The 12,390-nt window shown below is 39.7% G+C and overlaps 1 protein-coding gene across 2 annotated transcripts in view; it reads right to left on the bottom strand.

The window, feature by feature from the left end:
• Positions 1–12,390, bottom strand: part of PDZRN3 (PDZ domain containing ring finger 3) — a 136,431-nt gene that overhangs the window by 15,412 nt on the left and 108,629 nt on the right. The gene's annotated exons all lie outside the window — the stretch shown is intronic.

Genomic DNA, 12,390 nt, shown 5'->3' with positions numbered 1-12,390 from the left:
CTCAGCTTCCACCTCCAGATATTTGCAGCCAGTGCTGGGAATGATTTCTGCAATGTTGTGCATCTCTCATTTTCCCCTTTCGCTACAGCAACTTTACAAATCTGCTCTGCTTTTTGTTTTGATAGATTTTACCAGGCTTGCTCTTTGAGCTGAAGTTCAAACCAGCATCCCATTTGTTTCTTGCAGATTAGAAATCCCTCAACCCTTGTTCAAACAGAACAAGTTATTGATTCTCCTGTAATTTTTCTAGTTTTTGTTTGTTTTTTTTAGTCTTGTAATCTTTTTGCCGAACAGGAATGAAATTACAAAACTATGGTTTTGTGTCTGATAAACAATTTTTCAGATCAAACACGATGGTGGTACTCAGTCACTGCAATAAAAAAATTCCATTTCAAGGTAGGGAATAGAAATAGTACTAGACATGCCAGGCCTTGGAAGGTGGGGTCTGAGATTTAGGACACAGGTCCCTCCCATCTCAAAGGAGAAGCGAAGCTTTTGTTCACATAAGCAAACCCAAAATGAAACATTCAGTTCTATACCCAGATTGAAATCTCTGGCAAGCAGAGGTGTCTTTCCTGATGCAGAGAGAGGCCATGGGCCCTCCCAACTCACTGTGGCTTTGCATTTCACTCATGCTCAGCTTCCCCTTCCTCCCATGGTTTCTAATGAATCCTCCCTTCAGTATGTAAGTCTACCAGGGGCAGTGAAACAGATGAGCTCATATTAGAGTTTTTATAAAGCTGCAAAACCATAATTCTCATTTGAATTTTGGTTTCTGAGAAAAGCTCACGTTTCTGTATGTCTTCAACTGTAAGATTTGTCATTTTAAGGGAGCTAAAAACAAAGAACAGTGTGGAACAAACTCCAAAAGGTAACTGTGGTTAAAGGACTGAACATGTGTCCACTTTCTGCTGTTTCCAGCCTAAGATGCAAAGTTCTCTAGAAATTTGGTCTGTTGAGAAATCTGAAAATACTGCAAATACTCTGTGGGCTTATATGCAAAAAATTACATTACATAGTGGGAACCACTGGGAACTCTTTTAACCTGCAAATTGTTGGCAATTTAATACAGATAAGAAAAAAAGCCAAACCAAACAATTACAGAAAGCTGCCCAGAGTAATTTGTTTGTGAAAACTGATAGTGAAATTACCATCTTAAAGCATCATGTTATTGTGGAACTGTTACCATGCTCTTTGGACTGGGATAGGTGTTGGCTGGCACAGAGATAAACTCAGTTTGAGATGTGAAGATGCTACTTGCACTGTCAGTGAGAGCCCCTGTGGTATTAGTCCTTCTCAACCATTCTTTATTTCATGTCATTCTTCCCTGTGAGGGTGGGCAGGCCCTGGCACAGCTGCCCAGAGAAGCTGTGGCCGCCCCAGCCCTGGGAGTGTCCAAGGCCAGGCTGGACAAGGCTTGGAACACCCTGGGCTGGTGGAAGGTGTCCCTGCCCATGGCAGGGTGTGGGACTGGATGGGCTTTAAGGTCTGTTAAATCCAAACCATTCTGTAATCAAGGACCATACTTCATTTATTTATTTTCTTTATGAATGTCTTACATTGTACTCTTCCCAGTCAGACAACTCTGCACTTGATAATCCATATTATCGTATCCATAACCATAGGTGTGAGTCTCACAGTGACAATGATTGCTTTCTGCATGAAGCGCATGGAAAAGTAGCATATAATTTTCAAGTCATAAAAATAATGAATTGCCCTGACTGGACACAGTTACAGAAGCCTCAGGTACTACTGGTGGCTGTTACTTTGTCATTTAATCATTTTGTACATGTGTGAAATGTACACTAATGTGGTGACTCTGCCACATTAACGTCTTAAATATAATTGAAAACTCGAAAATACATATCCATTTTCTCTTATCTTTGCTTGTATCAGACTGCACTTAGTTCACACTCTGCAATGCCACGTTTGGTCTCATTAAATAAGTGGGGCACTGAATGAGTAACATTACGCAGCACAGTAACTAAATTTAGCCCACACTTAACATATTGCCCACAGCAAAAAGCTGGGTGCTAACAAAGAGGGTTAACTCAGAATAGACTGAAAAGGCTGAATTCCTGCTGCATTACCCTGTGCACATCACACTCCTGAGCTGTCATCTTTGGCTTATCTTAGAGAGGTGATGACACCAGGTTTTTTGTCAGGCCAGCTGAGAGGGGAAGGTGTTGGCCCGGCATTTCCTTGCACTGCACACCCTGCTCGAAGTCAGGCACACCATGGGAAGTTTGGCCTGGTCAAATTAAACATCATTAACTCGCCCAATTGAGCAGATTACTTTAAAAGAGTTTGCACAGCTGTAAAATTAAGTTCAGCGTAATGTTTTCTCTGGAAAAAGGAAACGCTGATTATGGTTTGAGTTTTATTATTTGCTGCAAATTAAATGTTGCACATTTTACTGTGTGCATCCTAATTTTTTTGGAACAGCTAAATCCAACAAGCAATCAAAATAAAACAATCTAAATTGCAGCATGTATTGTTTTTCAGAAGTGTGCTCAGAATAACTACATCTTTGTGGTAAAACTTGCTAAAATCCTGCAAAGGACAGATTTCTAGTTTATTCCCAAATATTGTAATGAACTTGGAGCACAGACAGTTTAGCACAGGCCTGCATTTTACTTTAGGTTCCTCAGGACATTTTATTTATGCAAACCCATGGACTGGCAGCCTCGTTGTGCTCTCCTATGTAATTGTTACATAAATAATCATAACTTCAAAGACAGGTTGATGTTATGCAGGGAACAGGCAGTAGTTGGACTGTATCATAAATTGTTACTACAGAAATTATTTCCAAGTAGTTTCCTGACTATGTTTTCTGCAAGCTGATAATGCCATGAAGAAGAAGTGCTGCACAGTCAGCCAGAAGGACACAGAACCAGATTTTAGACCTGGGGAGAAGAGCCAGCTAAATTTTCATGTCAAACCTCCCCTCCTGCAAAGGGAAACATTGTGCAGAAAAGCTTTGTGACTTTTGATTGGACAATTAATAACTCACAAAGCAGATCTATTTGATGTGAATACAATGTATTTTAAATCATGGGTTTGGCAAGATGGATATGATTATAGTAAAATAGGATTATAGAATTCACTGGACTGTTGTTCTTATGGGTCTCTTAACCCACTGCTAAGATATGGTCAGGGATTTTGCCTGTAAAAGTAGCAATTCTGTGAACTGTGGCAGCACCCACATCGTATCAGGCAAGCAGTTCTCTGGACAGTGGCTGTTCACATGATGAATGGGTTTGGGGCCAGGCTGTGAATCCTGTACAAGACACTGACTCCTGAACTCCAGCTGAGTGGAATCCTTTCAGCTCTGCAGGTTCCTGTTCTGAGCAGCAGCCTTGGCTGCTGGTGCTGCTGACCTGGGAGGTTGCTCAGAACTGCATCAACAGGGTGAGAGTTGACGGGTTGCACAGAGACATTGCTATTAACCATTTAGATCCTGAATGTGGAATGATGGAGAAATATACAAAAATATGCTTTAAAAGTCATTTATAGCAGGGAATTAAACTGTCTGAACCTGGCTGCTTAAAAATCTGCAGTAACTGCCACATTATGTGGCAAATAGCAAGCAGTGAAAAGTTTACAATTACTTTTTTTCAGTATTTCTCATCCCATCACACCAATAATATCATTTTCTACTGAAAGGACACAAGGATGGAAGTGCTAAATAGTTGGATAATAAAAAGCAGTAATTCTCAAGTCTGCTTATGTATAATAGAGATAAATTGCTTTTTCGTTAGAAAAAGTAGCAGGTATTGATATTTTATTTATAAGAGCACAAAAATGATACACTAGAAAAATATACTGGGATGATTTCAATGGTTTGATTTCTGGTGTCTGTGCAGAGTTAGTTACTTGTGGGTAATCTTGAGTCTAGCAGATAGGTGATACCAAGATGTTTAGTTTCTATATTGAAAATTTTTCACAATTGACAAACAATTACTGCCAGTGCTTAAAAGCCTATAAACATTTCTGTACAGCTTTGCTTTGTTAAAAAAATGGCTTTATAGTCACAGATTTTATTCCTAATGCTGCTGAATTGGGCTCAGCAAATTTTTTTTCTTATAGTTACATCTGAAATAACACAGAAAAAAAAATTCATGCATATGAATGCTTCAGAAGGCTGCCAAAAACTACAAATATGCATAATTTCTTAGGAACATGCCATGTGACAGAGACAATGGGATCTTTCATGGCACAAAAGATGGATAAATTAACTTGTCTGAAATGGTGAAAAGCTGAGCTTTTGGACCTTCTTAGCATTGGGAATATCCTGAATGTGGAGAAAGCTGTAGTTAAACTGCAGTGTCTGGAGTTAAACTGAGCTGAATGGACCCTGATGAAATTTGTGGTGGAGCCAGATATGCTTAACCACTGCATGAGACATGGAGGTACATATTTTAAATTAAGATCAGACAGTAAATAAGGAATGTATCCTTGAATTTTTTAATTGAAGCCATTTAATTATTATGAAATAGGATAGTATTTGTAGTATTAATTTATAGTATATACTGCATGTTATATTCTGCACAAAAGTAGGCTGCAGAGAGGATGCCACTTAAAATCTGCATTGTACAGGCAGCAAAAAATCTATAGATAAACATGACATTATCCTGTCCAGAAAGAAAGAGAGAAAGTAAGACAGAAAATAACTGACATGCTCTATCTGGCCCCAAATGGAAGCAGCAAATGGACTTCACTGTTGAATCCTAAACATCAGGTGGAACTGATGGGACAGTTAGGAGTGTGTGATGAGGACAGTTTAGGAGGTGTGAACATAACAAATAAATACAGTGTGACCATAGTTTAAGATTCAATTCTAAGAACCATGTAAAATGTTGGAAAAGTTTGAGTGCTGACTTGGACATAAAAGAGTAAAATGGGCAGTAGGACCTTGTGGGGTGTAGTGTTGGTAAGACCCAAGAGCCTTCCTGAGTCTGTTTCCAAATCTCTCTCATGTTGGGAGCTACATATTGAGCAGCTTCTCAGATGGACCATAACGTGAGCCTGGGTCATCCAATCCTGGATTCACATCCGTGATGGAGAACAGGATGCCACAGTAGCCATGGCCACTGGAAAGGGGGAAAGAACAACTCAGTGATGATTTGTGGTCAGTGATGTTCTCCTCAAGAAGGAGAAAAGGAAAAAAAAACCCCATGAGAAAACCAAATGTCTCTTTAGGGATGTAAAGAATTTGCACCACCTTGCTAGGACATGGCTTTCCATATGGTTTTCCAGTGCTGCAAGTGTGCAAGGTATTGGATATACAACAGCTTCTCTCTGTCAGAGCTCTGTGAGGCATTTGGCATCCTTCCTGTTGACATCTCCTTCCTCTATTAATTCTGGGTATGTCACAGTGAAATACCTTTTGCAAGGACAGACTTTCTCATGTTTTATACTGTACACATGTGCTATTACCTTCACAATTATTCTATTGAGAGGTTTGGGATCCCCCAGCAATTGCTGAGCCAAGTGCCACTGTTTAAATGTTAATTTCCAGCCAAATCTTCCTGAGGTCAGGATTGGCACAGGGTTGGGAGGCTGGAGCCCTCCAGCCTTCGTGCTGTGAGGACAAGGCTGGACCGGACCTCCTGTAAAATCAAAGGGAGTTTGCAGCCAAGACTGAGATGACAGAATTGTTCCTTGTTACTAGAAAACACACTCTTATTTTTGTTTGAGATATGAGGCAAGATAGTACACAGTTGGACTATTACATAAATGTCATTTTACCAATAGCTGCTGTTTAATTATTTAGCAAGGTAAGTGATTTACATGTTTTATTTCTCTGGGAGGGTAGAGAAGACTAATTAATTGCCATTTCTAATGACAGGCATAAATAAGAAGCTTTCGGGGATATAAAAATATGTCACTTGTTTACATGGACAAAATTTTCTCCTGGTTGCCACCAATTCTTAGTATCTTTTCCAGGGGCACCAGGACAGGGCTGTGCGAGGAAGGGACTGGCACAAGGGAATGAGGGGAGGATGCTCAGTGAATGCAGGAGAGGAATTCTGCATTCAGGAATGAGCAAACATCATTTGCAATAGTACAGATGAAGTTTTGGACACTGGTGGAAGTAGTTACTGAAAGGATGAGAAAGCCAGAAAATCCCTGTGCATCAGAGTTTACTGAATGTAGTTATAATTATTTAGTACTTTATTTTTGCTGAAATGGTATAACATTGTTTGCTGGATGTTGGTAGTACACAGAAGAAACTAGAAACGTTTCAGTAAAATAAAATTATTTTTTTCCATCAAGTTAGACTGAGTTCTGTGGGTTTAATGCCATGAATGGCAAACATTTGCATGCATTGTATGGCTTGTTGGCTCTTCTATGGCTCACAAATGTCACAGAGAAAAAACTTTTTCTGTTTAAGAATGAGTAAGCAGCTTTTCTTTGTAGAAATTCATGCAAATCCTTGGGAAGTGCCCTATAAAAATGCTAGTTCTGTTAGACTACAGAGTCTGTGCTCCATTTAAAACACTCTTTATGGTCTGATTCACTTCTTTAGCACGTTCTTAAGAAGTCTGCATATTAAGAAAAAGCAGCACAACTTTAAAGATTTTTATAGAAGCTAGAGCAGCAAAAAGCCCATTTTCTAAACCCCCTTTTCCTCAGGAATTGGAGAAAGAAGGTTCGAAATATAGGTTAATTCTTCTTGCAGCTCCATTTAATCCCTCTTTTATTTCCCTCATATGTACAGTCTCCTTCTCTTTCAAAACCCCAGAATTATATTGTTTAGTAATAGACTGTTTCCATGTGTGTGCATTTCCCTTCTGCCTTGTGAGCCATCCATGACAAAATAGTTAAGACCAAGGCAAAATTCTTTTACTTGAGAGCACAGAATACATTTGTTCTCTAAACTGTTAACTTGCAAATGGAAAATCTTGGGAGAAAGACCCTGGAAATAAAGGAATTTTTATTTTGCTAGTAATTAGCACATTTAAGTATTAACAGGGCAGCACTAGTACTGTCTGTAGCATACTAAAATGTGCCTGCTCTTGGTTGAGTTCTCAGGCTTTGCTCCTGTGGATCACAACTGAAAATAAAACCTCAGGGAATTTTATCATTTGCTTCATTGAAAACATATTTAGAGCAATGCTGGGGCTTCTGAGACTCCTGTGCTTTCCCTAAAAGCAAATTTAGTTGCAGCCCTTTTTTCTTAAATATGCATTAATCATGTTAAATGAGTTTATACCAGGGCAGAAATATTTTTTTCGTATTTTTTTTAAGAGTGATCCTTTTTGTATCTGTTCATGGCTTGATAACTCAGGTCCATCTAAAACACAGAAGTTTTCAGGCCTCCCCTTTTAATGACTCTTTCTGCCATTTCAGCAGCCTGACCCAGAGGGAGCCAATCAATGGTGTCTGTGAGTGAGGTACAAATGATAGCCATAAATAATCAGGAATTACTAAGGACTGTGATTCAGCAAGTGCAATTACCCATTTTCTCACACCCGTTGGCTTTGCCCACCTCTAGCACTGCACCTCCAGTGTGGCACCTCAGAAATGGTCTTATCTTTTTCACATGTGCTCCTCCCAAGAGGCAAATCTTATGTCAAGGTATTAATTTACTGCAGCAAAGTACAGATTTTTATGAATGATGACTTTTAAAAAAAGCTGTGTATTCTCTATCTATGTCAAGCTAAATTGGAGTAACATGAGAAACCAGTTCTTGTACTGAATCAGAGCAGAAGTCCCTGCAGAGCAGCACCTTCTTCTCACAGGGCCATGCAGAGGGTGCTTTGAGAATGGCCCAAGAGTAAGACAGACCTGGAGGGAGCTTTCCCCTGCTCTGGCCTTCCAGCACCCACAGCTCACATGGATCAGTACAGCAATAGTTATCATCATACCTCAATTAAAATCAGAGTAGCACAAGGTGTGCACAGACCAGGCCTTCAAATGGTAATTATTTTAGTAGCATATCAGACTATGCAAACACACACCAAAAGCCTCTGGAGAGCTGCTCCAAGCAGACAGACAAAAGGAATATTGCACAGATGAGAAAATGGAACAAGTTAGTGATCTGCCTGAGGTCACACAAGACCATCTCCTAGACACCATTTTTAAGACCATTCTAATTCCCAGTATTCTCATTTCTGCACTGTCGTTCACTGTCTGTAGTTTTTAAGTCCATCCTCTCAGTCCCTCCTTGTGGGTTCTGTGAATGGTAACTGTGGTAACTGTGAATGGGTGTTGAGTGATTACTCAGTGTAAATGCACATGATCCATAAAATGTATAAGCCAAACATGGTTTTAGGTTGAGCACACAATTACTCCTTCTGTGAAGGGAACATTTACTTCCCAGGTGTTCCCAAGGAATCTGATGGATCTGACCGTAGTGTTTGAGACATGGTGTGACCTCAGCTAAGGAGGTGTCTCAGTGTAAAGCCAGGAGGTGTTTCAGTAATTATAAATAAAATGAAATACCCAGTTCCTGTGCCAGTGGACAATGTGACCAATCCCCCACGTGTCCCTGTGCAGGATTATCACTGTATGGACACAAGGAAGAAAACTCTGCCATGACTGTGACCCTTTGTGTTTTGGATGGTGGTGTCTGGCTTTTTTTGCCTGAAGATATTCTGTGTTAGTAGGAAGCTTTCCTTCAATAATCACTGACCAAAGCAGTGAATATTGTAGTATGGTTTGAAGTTTATATGTATTTGATATTATTTACTCTGCCCCTCTCCTGTCAAATCCCTGACTTGTAACCAAGTTCAGCAGGGCCAGCTGGATCTGCTCCCATTTACCCGCCAAGTCTCTGCAAGGACCAATCCCAGTGCACGTGTAACTGTAGAGTTCTCCTGTCCTGGTGAAAATGAAGCCTGACCTTTTGTTCCATTATTAATCAACACAACAAAACACATTTATTAAATCTGCACTTTTTCACTACTCCATATGTTTCCTTTTTCCCAGCCCATGTCTGACATGTGACAGTAAAGCCCAGAGTGACCGTCCCTGGTGCCTTCTCCCTTGTGATTTCTTGCCACCTGCTTCATAGGATTAAACAGATGTGTAAGTGTAAAGCATTACAAAACTCATCCTTTCAATCATTTATCACTTTTTAAAAATCCAAACAAATCCATGCTATGGCTAAAGCATTTTATCTGTCCAATGTAAAGAAGAAAGGCACCATAGATTTTAGGAAGATTATGAAGCATTAAGATATTTCATGTGCAGAGTAGGTCAAATTATCCATTTATACCACAGGTGACCATTTGTCACTTATTTATTTTATATCACATCTTGTTTGTCTTTCTTTAATGGGCAAAATATTTCTTTAACTTTACAATAAGGGATATTCTTCCAGAGAAATTCTAACAGAGGCATTGCATTATTCATCATCAAGTGAAGAGGAAAATTTCAATTGCCAGTTTCTGGTAAATGTCTAATTAGGAAAGGGGACTTGTGAGCCACAGACAGGCGCCATGATCATTAAAGGGCAGTTTTCTGAAGATTATGAGTCTCCAGTCTGTCAAGCAGAGTTTTTCTACAGCTGAACTAATTTAGCAGTAGAAAACCCTGTCTAGAACAAAGCCCTTGGAATTAACATCTTGTTTAAGCAAACACATACCTACTTTGAAGTAAGTGTGATAGGTTCACAACTGTTATTGAGGTCAAGTTTAATGGTAGTGAAGTGACAGAACAGAACTTCAGCACTTGTCTTAATTTCAGCTGCAGCACAGGCTGCACATCCAGAGCACATGAAGCCATACACTGTATCTCAAGTAGAGCAGTTTCCTATAATTGGCACAACTACTTTGGTCTTAGCATGGAAAACTACTGAAATGTAGAGCAACTAATTCTCTGGCTGCCCAATTAAATTTGAGGGTGTGAAAAGCGTACGAACAGAGGCAATTATTTCTGTTTTCTAAATCTTACAGTTTTGATTAGTTTTTTTTTTCCTGAGCTGAATGTGTATTTTGGCAAGCTTCATTTTGGCCCTGATTTAGGATAACATCATTGCTCAGTAGGTTTAAGTCTAGTTAGACTGTTTCCTTGAATCAGACTTTCTTAACGATTGATTGCTTTAGGCTCCCTTTTGCAAGTCTAAACATGCGAATGGAATTCTGATGGAGAAGGGAATTGCACTGGTGATCAGCTCAGTGCAACCAGTTTTTGTGTGAGTTCTGCTGGAGAACAGTCTCCTTGCAAGTGATGCTGCTGGAAGCTGCCAATGGAACATAGTGTTGGTTTGTTCCTCATCACTGTTGACCTCTCATTAGCGCAGCAATTTGTAGCTGACCTTGGTGCTTATATAACTTTGGCTGCATCACATCCCAGTCTAGTTTAAAGGACAGATCCAGCTTGCCCACCATTGTTTTTCCCACCACTGTCATTTCTCCTTGTCCCAGGGCCATGCCAGGCCATGTGAGTGGGGCTTTCAAGTTACCGAAACGCCAAAAGGTCATTGCAACAACTGTTTATTTATATATGAACTTTAGTATTTGTGAAGGTGCCAGCTCAACAATCACAGAGCAGGAATCTTCTGACCTCAGCTTGTCTGAACCAAGGGCAGTGGCAACATGAGCTTGTTTCCTGCCAGCATTTCTGTCCTTCTTCTGGAGGGACAGCCTGGAGCAAGGGATTAGTCTCCATACTCACTTATGGTTTGAGCTGGAAGTGCCAGTTTTGATGGGCTGTTTATGTGATACCTTCCCAGTGTGAGAACTGGATGAACTCCATCATCTTAAATCCCAGGCAAAAAGCTCTGAGTGTTGCCCATGCAGTTCAGTGTCATCTGTGATTTAAAATTCTCTGTTCACATCCTTGGAAATTCTTCTAGTGGAAGGTGTCCCTGCCCACGGCAGTGGGATTGGAATAAGATGATCTTTAAGGCCCCTTCCAAGCCAAACCATTCTATGATGATTCTATATAATACTGTGTTCATATTGGAAATTATTTTGCTGTGTGTTTACCTCCCAAACTATGTGTAACCTGCTAAGTGTGAAATAGGTACTGAGAAAGTTTGTTAAACTAAGAGCTTAAATCTTATTTTAGTTTATTTTACAAACACCACAACTTTATCTCAGATGACTCATTCTTCTGCAAGTTTCTCCAATGGAGGTTGCTTTGTGGTCCCTCAGGAATTTTTCTACAAGGGGAAAAAGCCCATATTTCTGTTATTGTTCAGTAAAGCATGTTGGAAAACTGGAGTAAAACACCCTCCCAATATTCTAGTTTTCTTTCTTCCCCGTTATCCCTCCATTTTCACAACCTTAAAATGTTCTGAAGATTTCCATTTAACCAGAAACCCAACATCTACTGGCATATAATCACTGCATTTCCTGTGCTGCATGCAATGGGAAGTAAAGCTCAGGATACACCTAACACAGGAGACACATCCCGAGTGTGCCAGGAGCACACTCATTGGATTCCAGGCTGCCAGTCCCCTTTGTGTTGGTCCCCCAAAGCATTGATATGCACAGCTACAACAGCCTATAATGATGAGGTGCCTTAATTTGGTTTTTATGATGTGATTAAAGGTACAATAAGGTAAGTGTTCAACAAGAGGGAAGACCATTGTTCTGCATCATTAAGCTCAGAGCGGCCCAAAAAGAAATTGTAGGCAATGTGCCAAAGCCCTTAATGAAGAGGATCTCTTTGAATTATCTATGGATGAGGAAGGGATAAAGCCTGAGCCCTGGTATATTTGATCCTCTTTGTGCTCACTGTTACGAGGACTTACGGAGCCAGCCGTGCCGGACCTTCTGGAATTGTAATTTATTGAAGCATTAATTTCCCAGCCACACTAAAGCTCTTGGAATAATAGAGAAAGTGAAGTTATGTACTATTATTAATTCTTTCAAGTGTTTTCTGAATTCCTGCATCTCAGAGTCATGAACTTTTAAACAAAAAGGCTAAGAGGATTTATTTGTAACAATGCTTAATATTCCCTAATACTAAGTTATGCAAATTTTACCTAACTTAGACTTTTTAAATGGCAATGTCATCTTATCACGATATTACAGTTGGAGGGATGACACAAAATCAAAACACTGTACGAAGCATTTTCTACTGTTGGCATATCTTGAAACTTCTATATTCTGTAATTTTCAATGATGATCCTTCATCTCCCTCACCATTAAATTTTAAGTGATTGCTCTTATGTGTAGGTTACGTGAGGACATATTTTTATAGCTACAGGGACATATAATTATCTGGATGTGCTCCACAAGCTATAGAATTCCCTCCCTCCTATCTTGTGAAACAGAGAAATCAAAGTAGTCCCGTTAAAATAATTTTGCACAGTTATTTTTATTCTAGAATAATCAGGGATTATAGTCTTAAATAACTCAGGTTTTACTATGTTAGAAATCCCAGTTTTAAAGGATTACATGCACCTTTCACTTCTGTAGAAACCAAGGG

Source organism: Pithys albifrons, chromosome 3, assembly GCF_047495875.1.
Source record: "Pithys albifrons albifrons isolate INPA30051 chromosome 3, PitAlb_v1, whole genome shotgun sequence".
Classification (NCBI taxonomy): Eukaryota; Metazoa; Chordata; class Aves; order Passeriformes; family Thamnophilidae; genus Pithys; species Pithys albifrons.
Note: the sequence above shows the minus strand (reverse complement) of the source record. Positions and strands in the feature narration are given on the sequence as shown.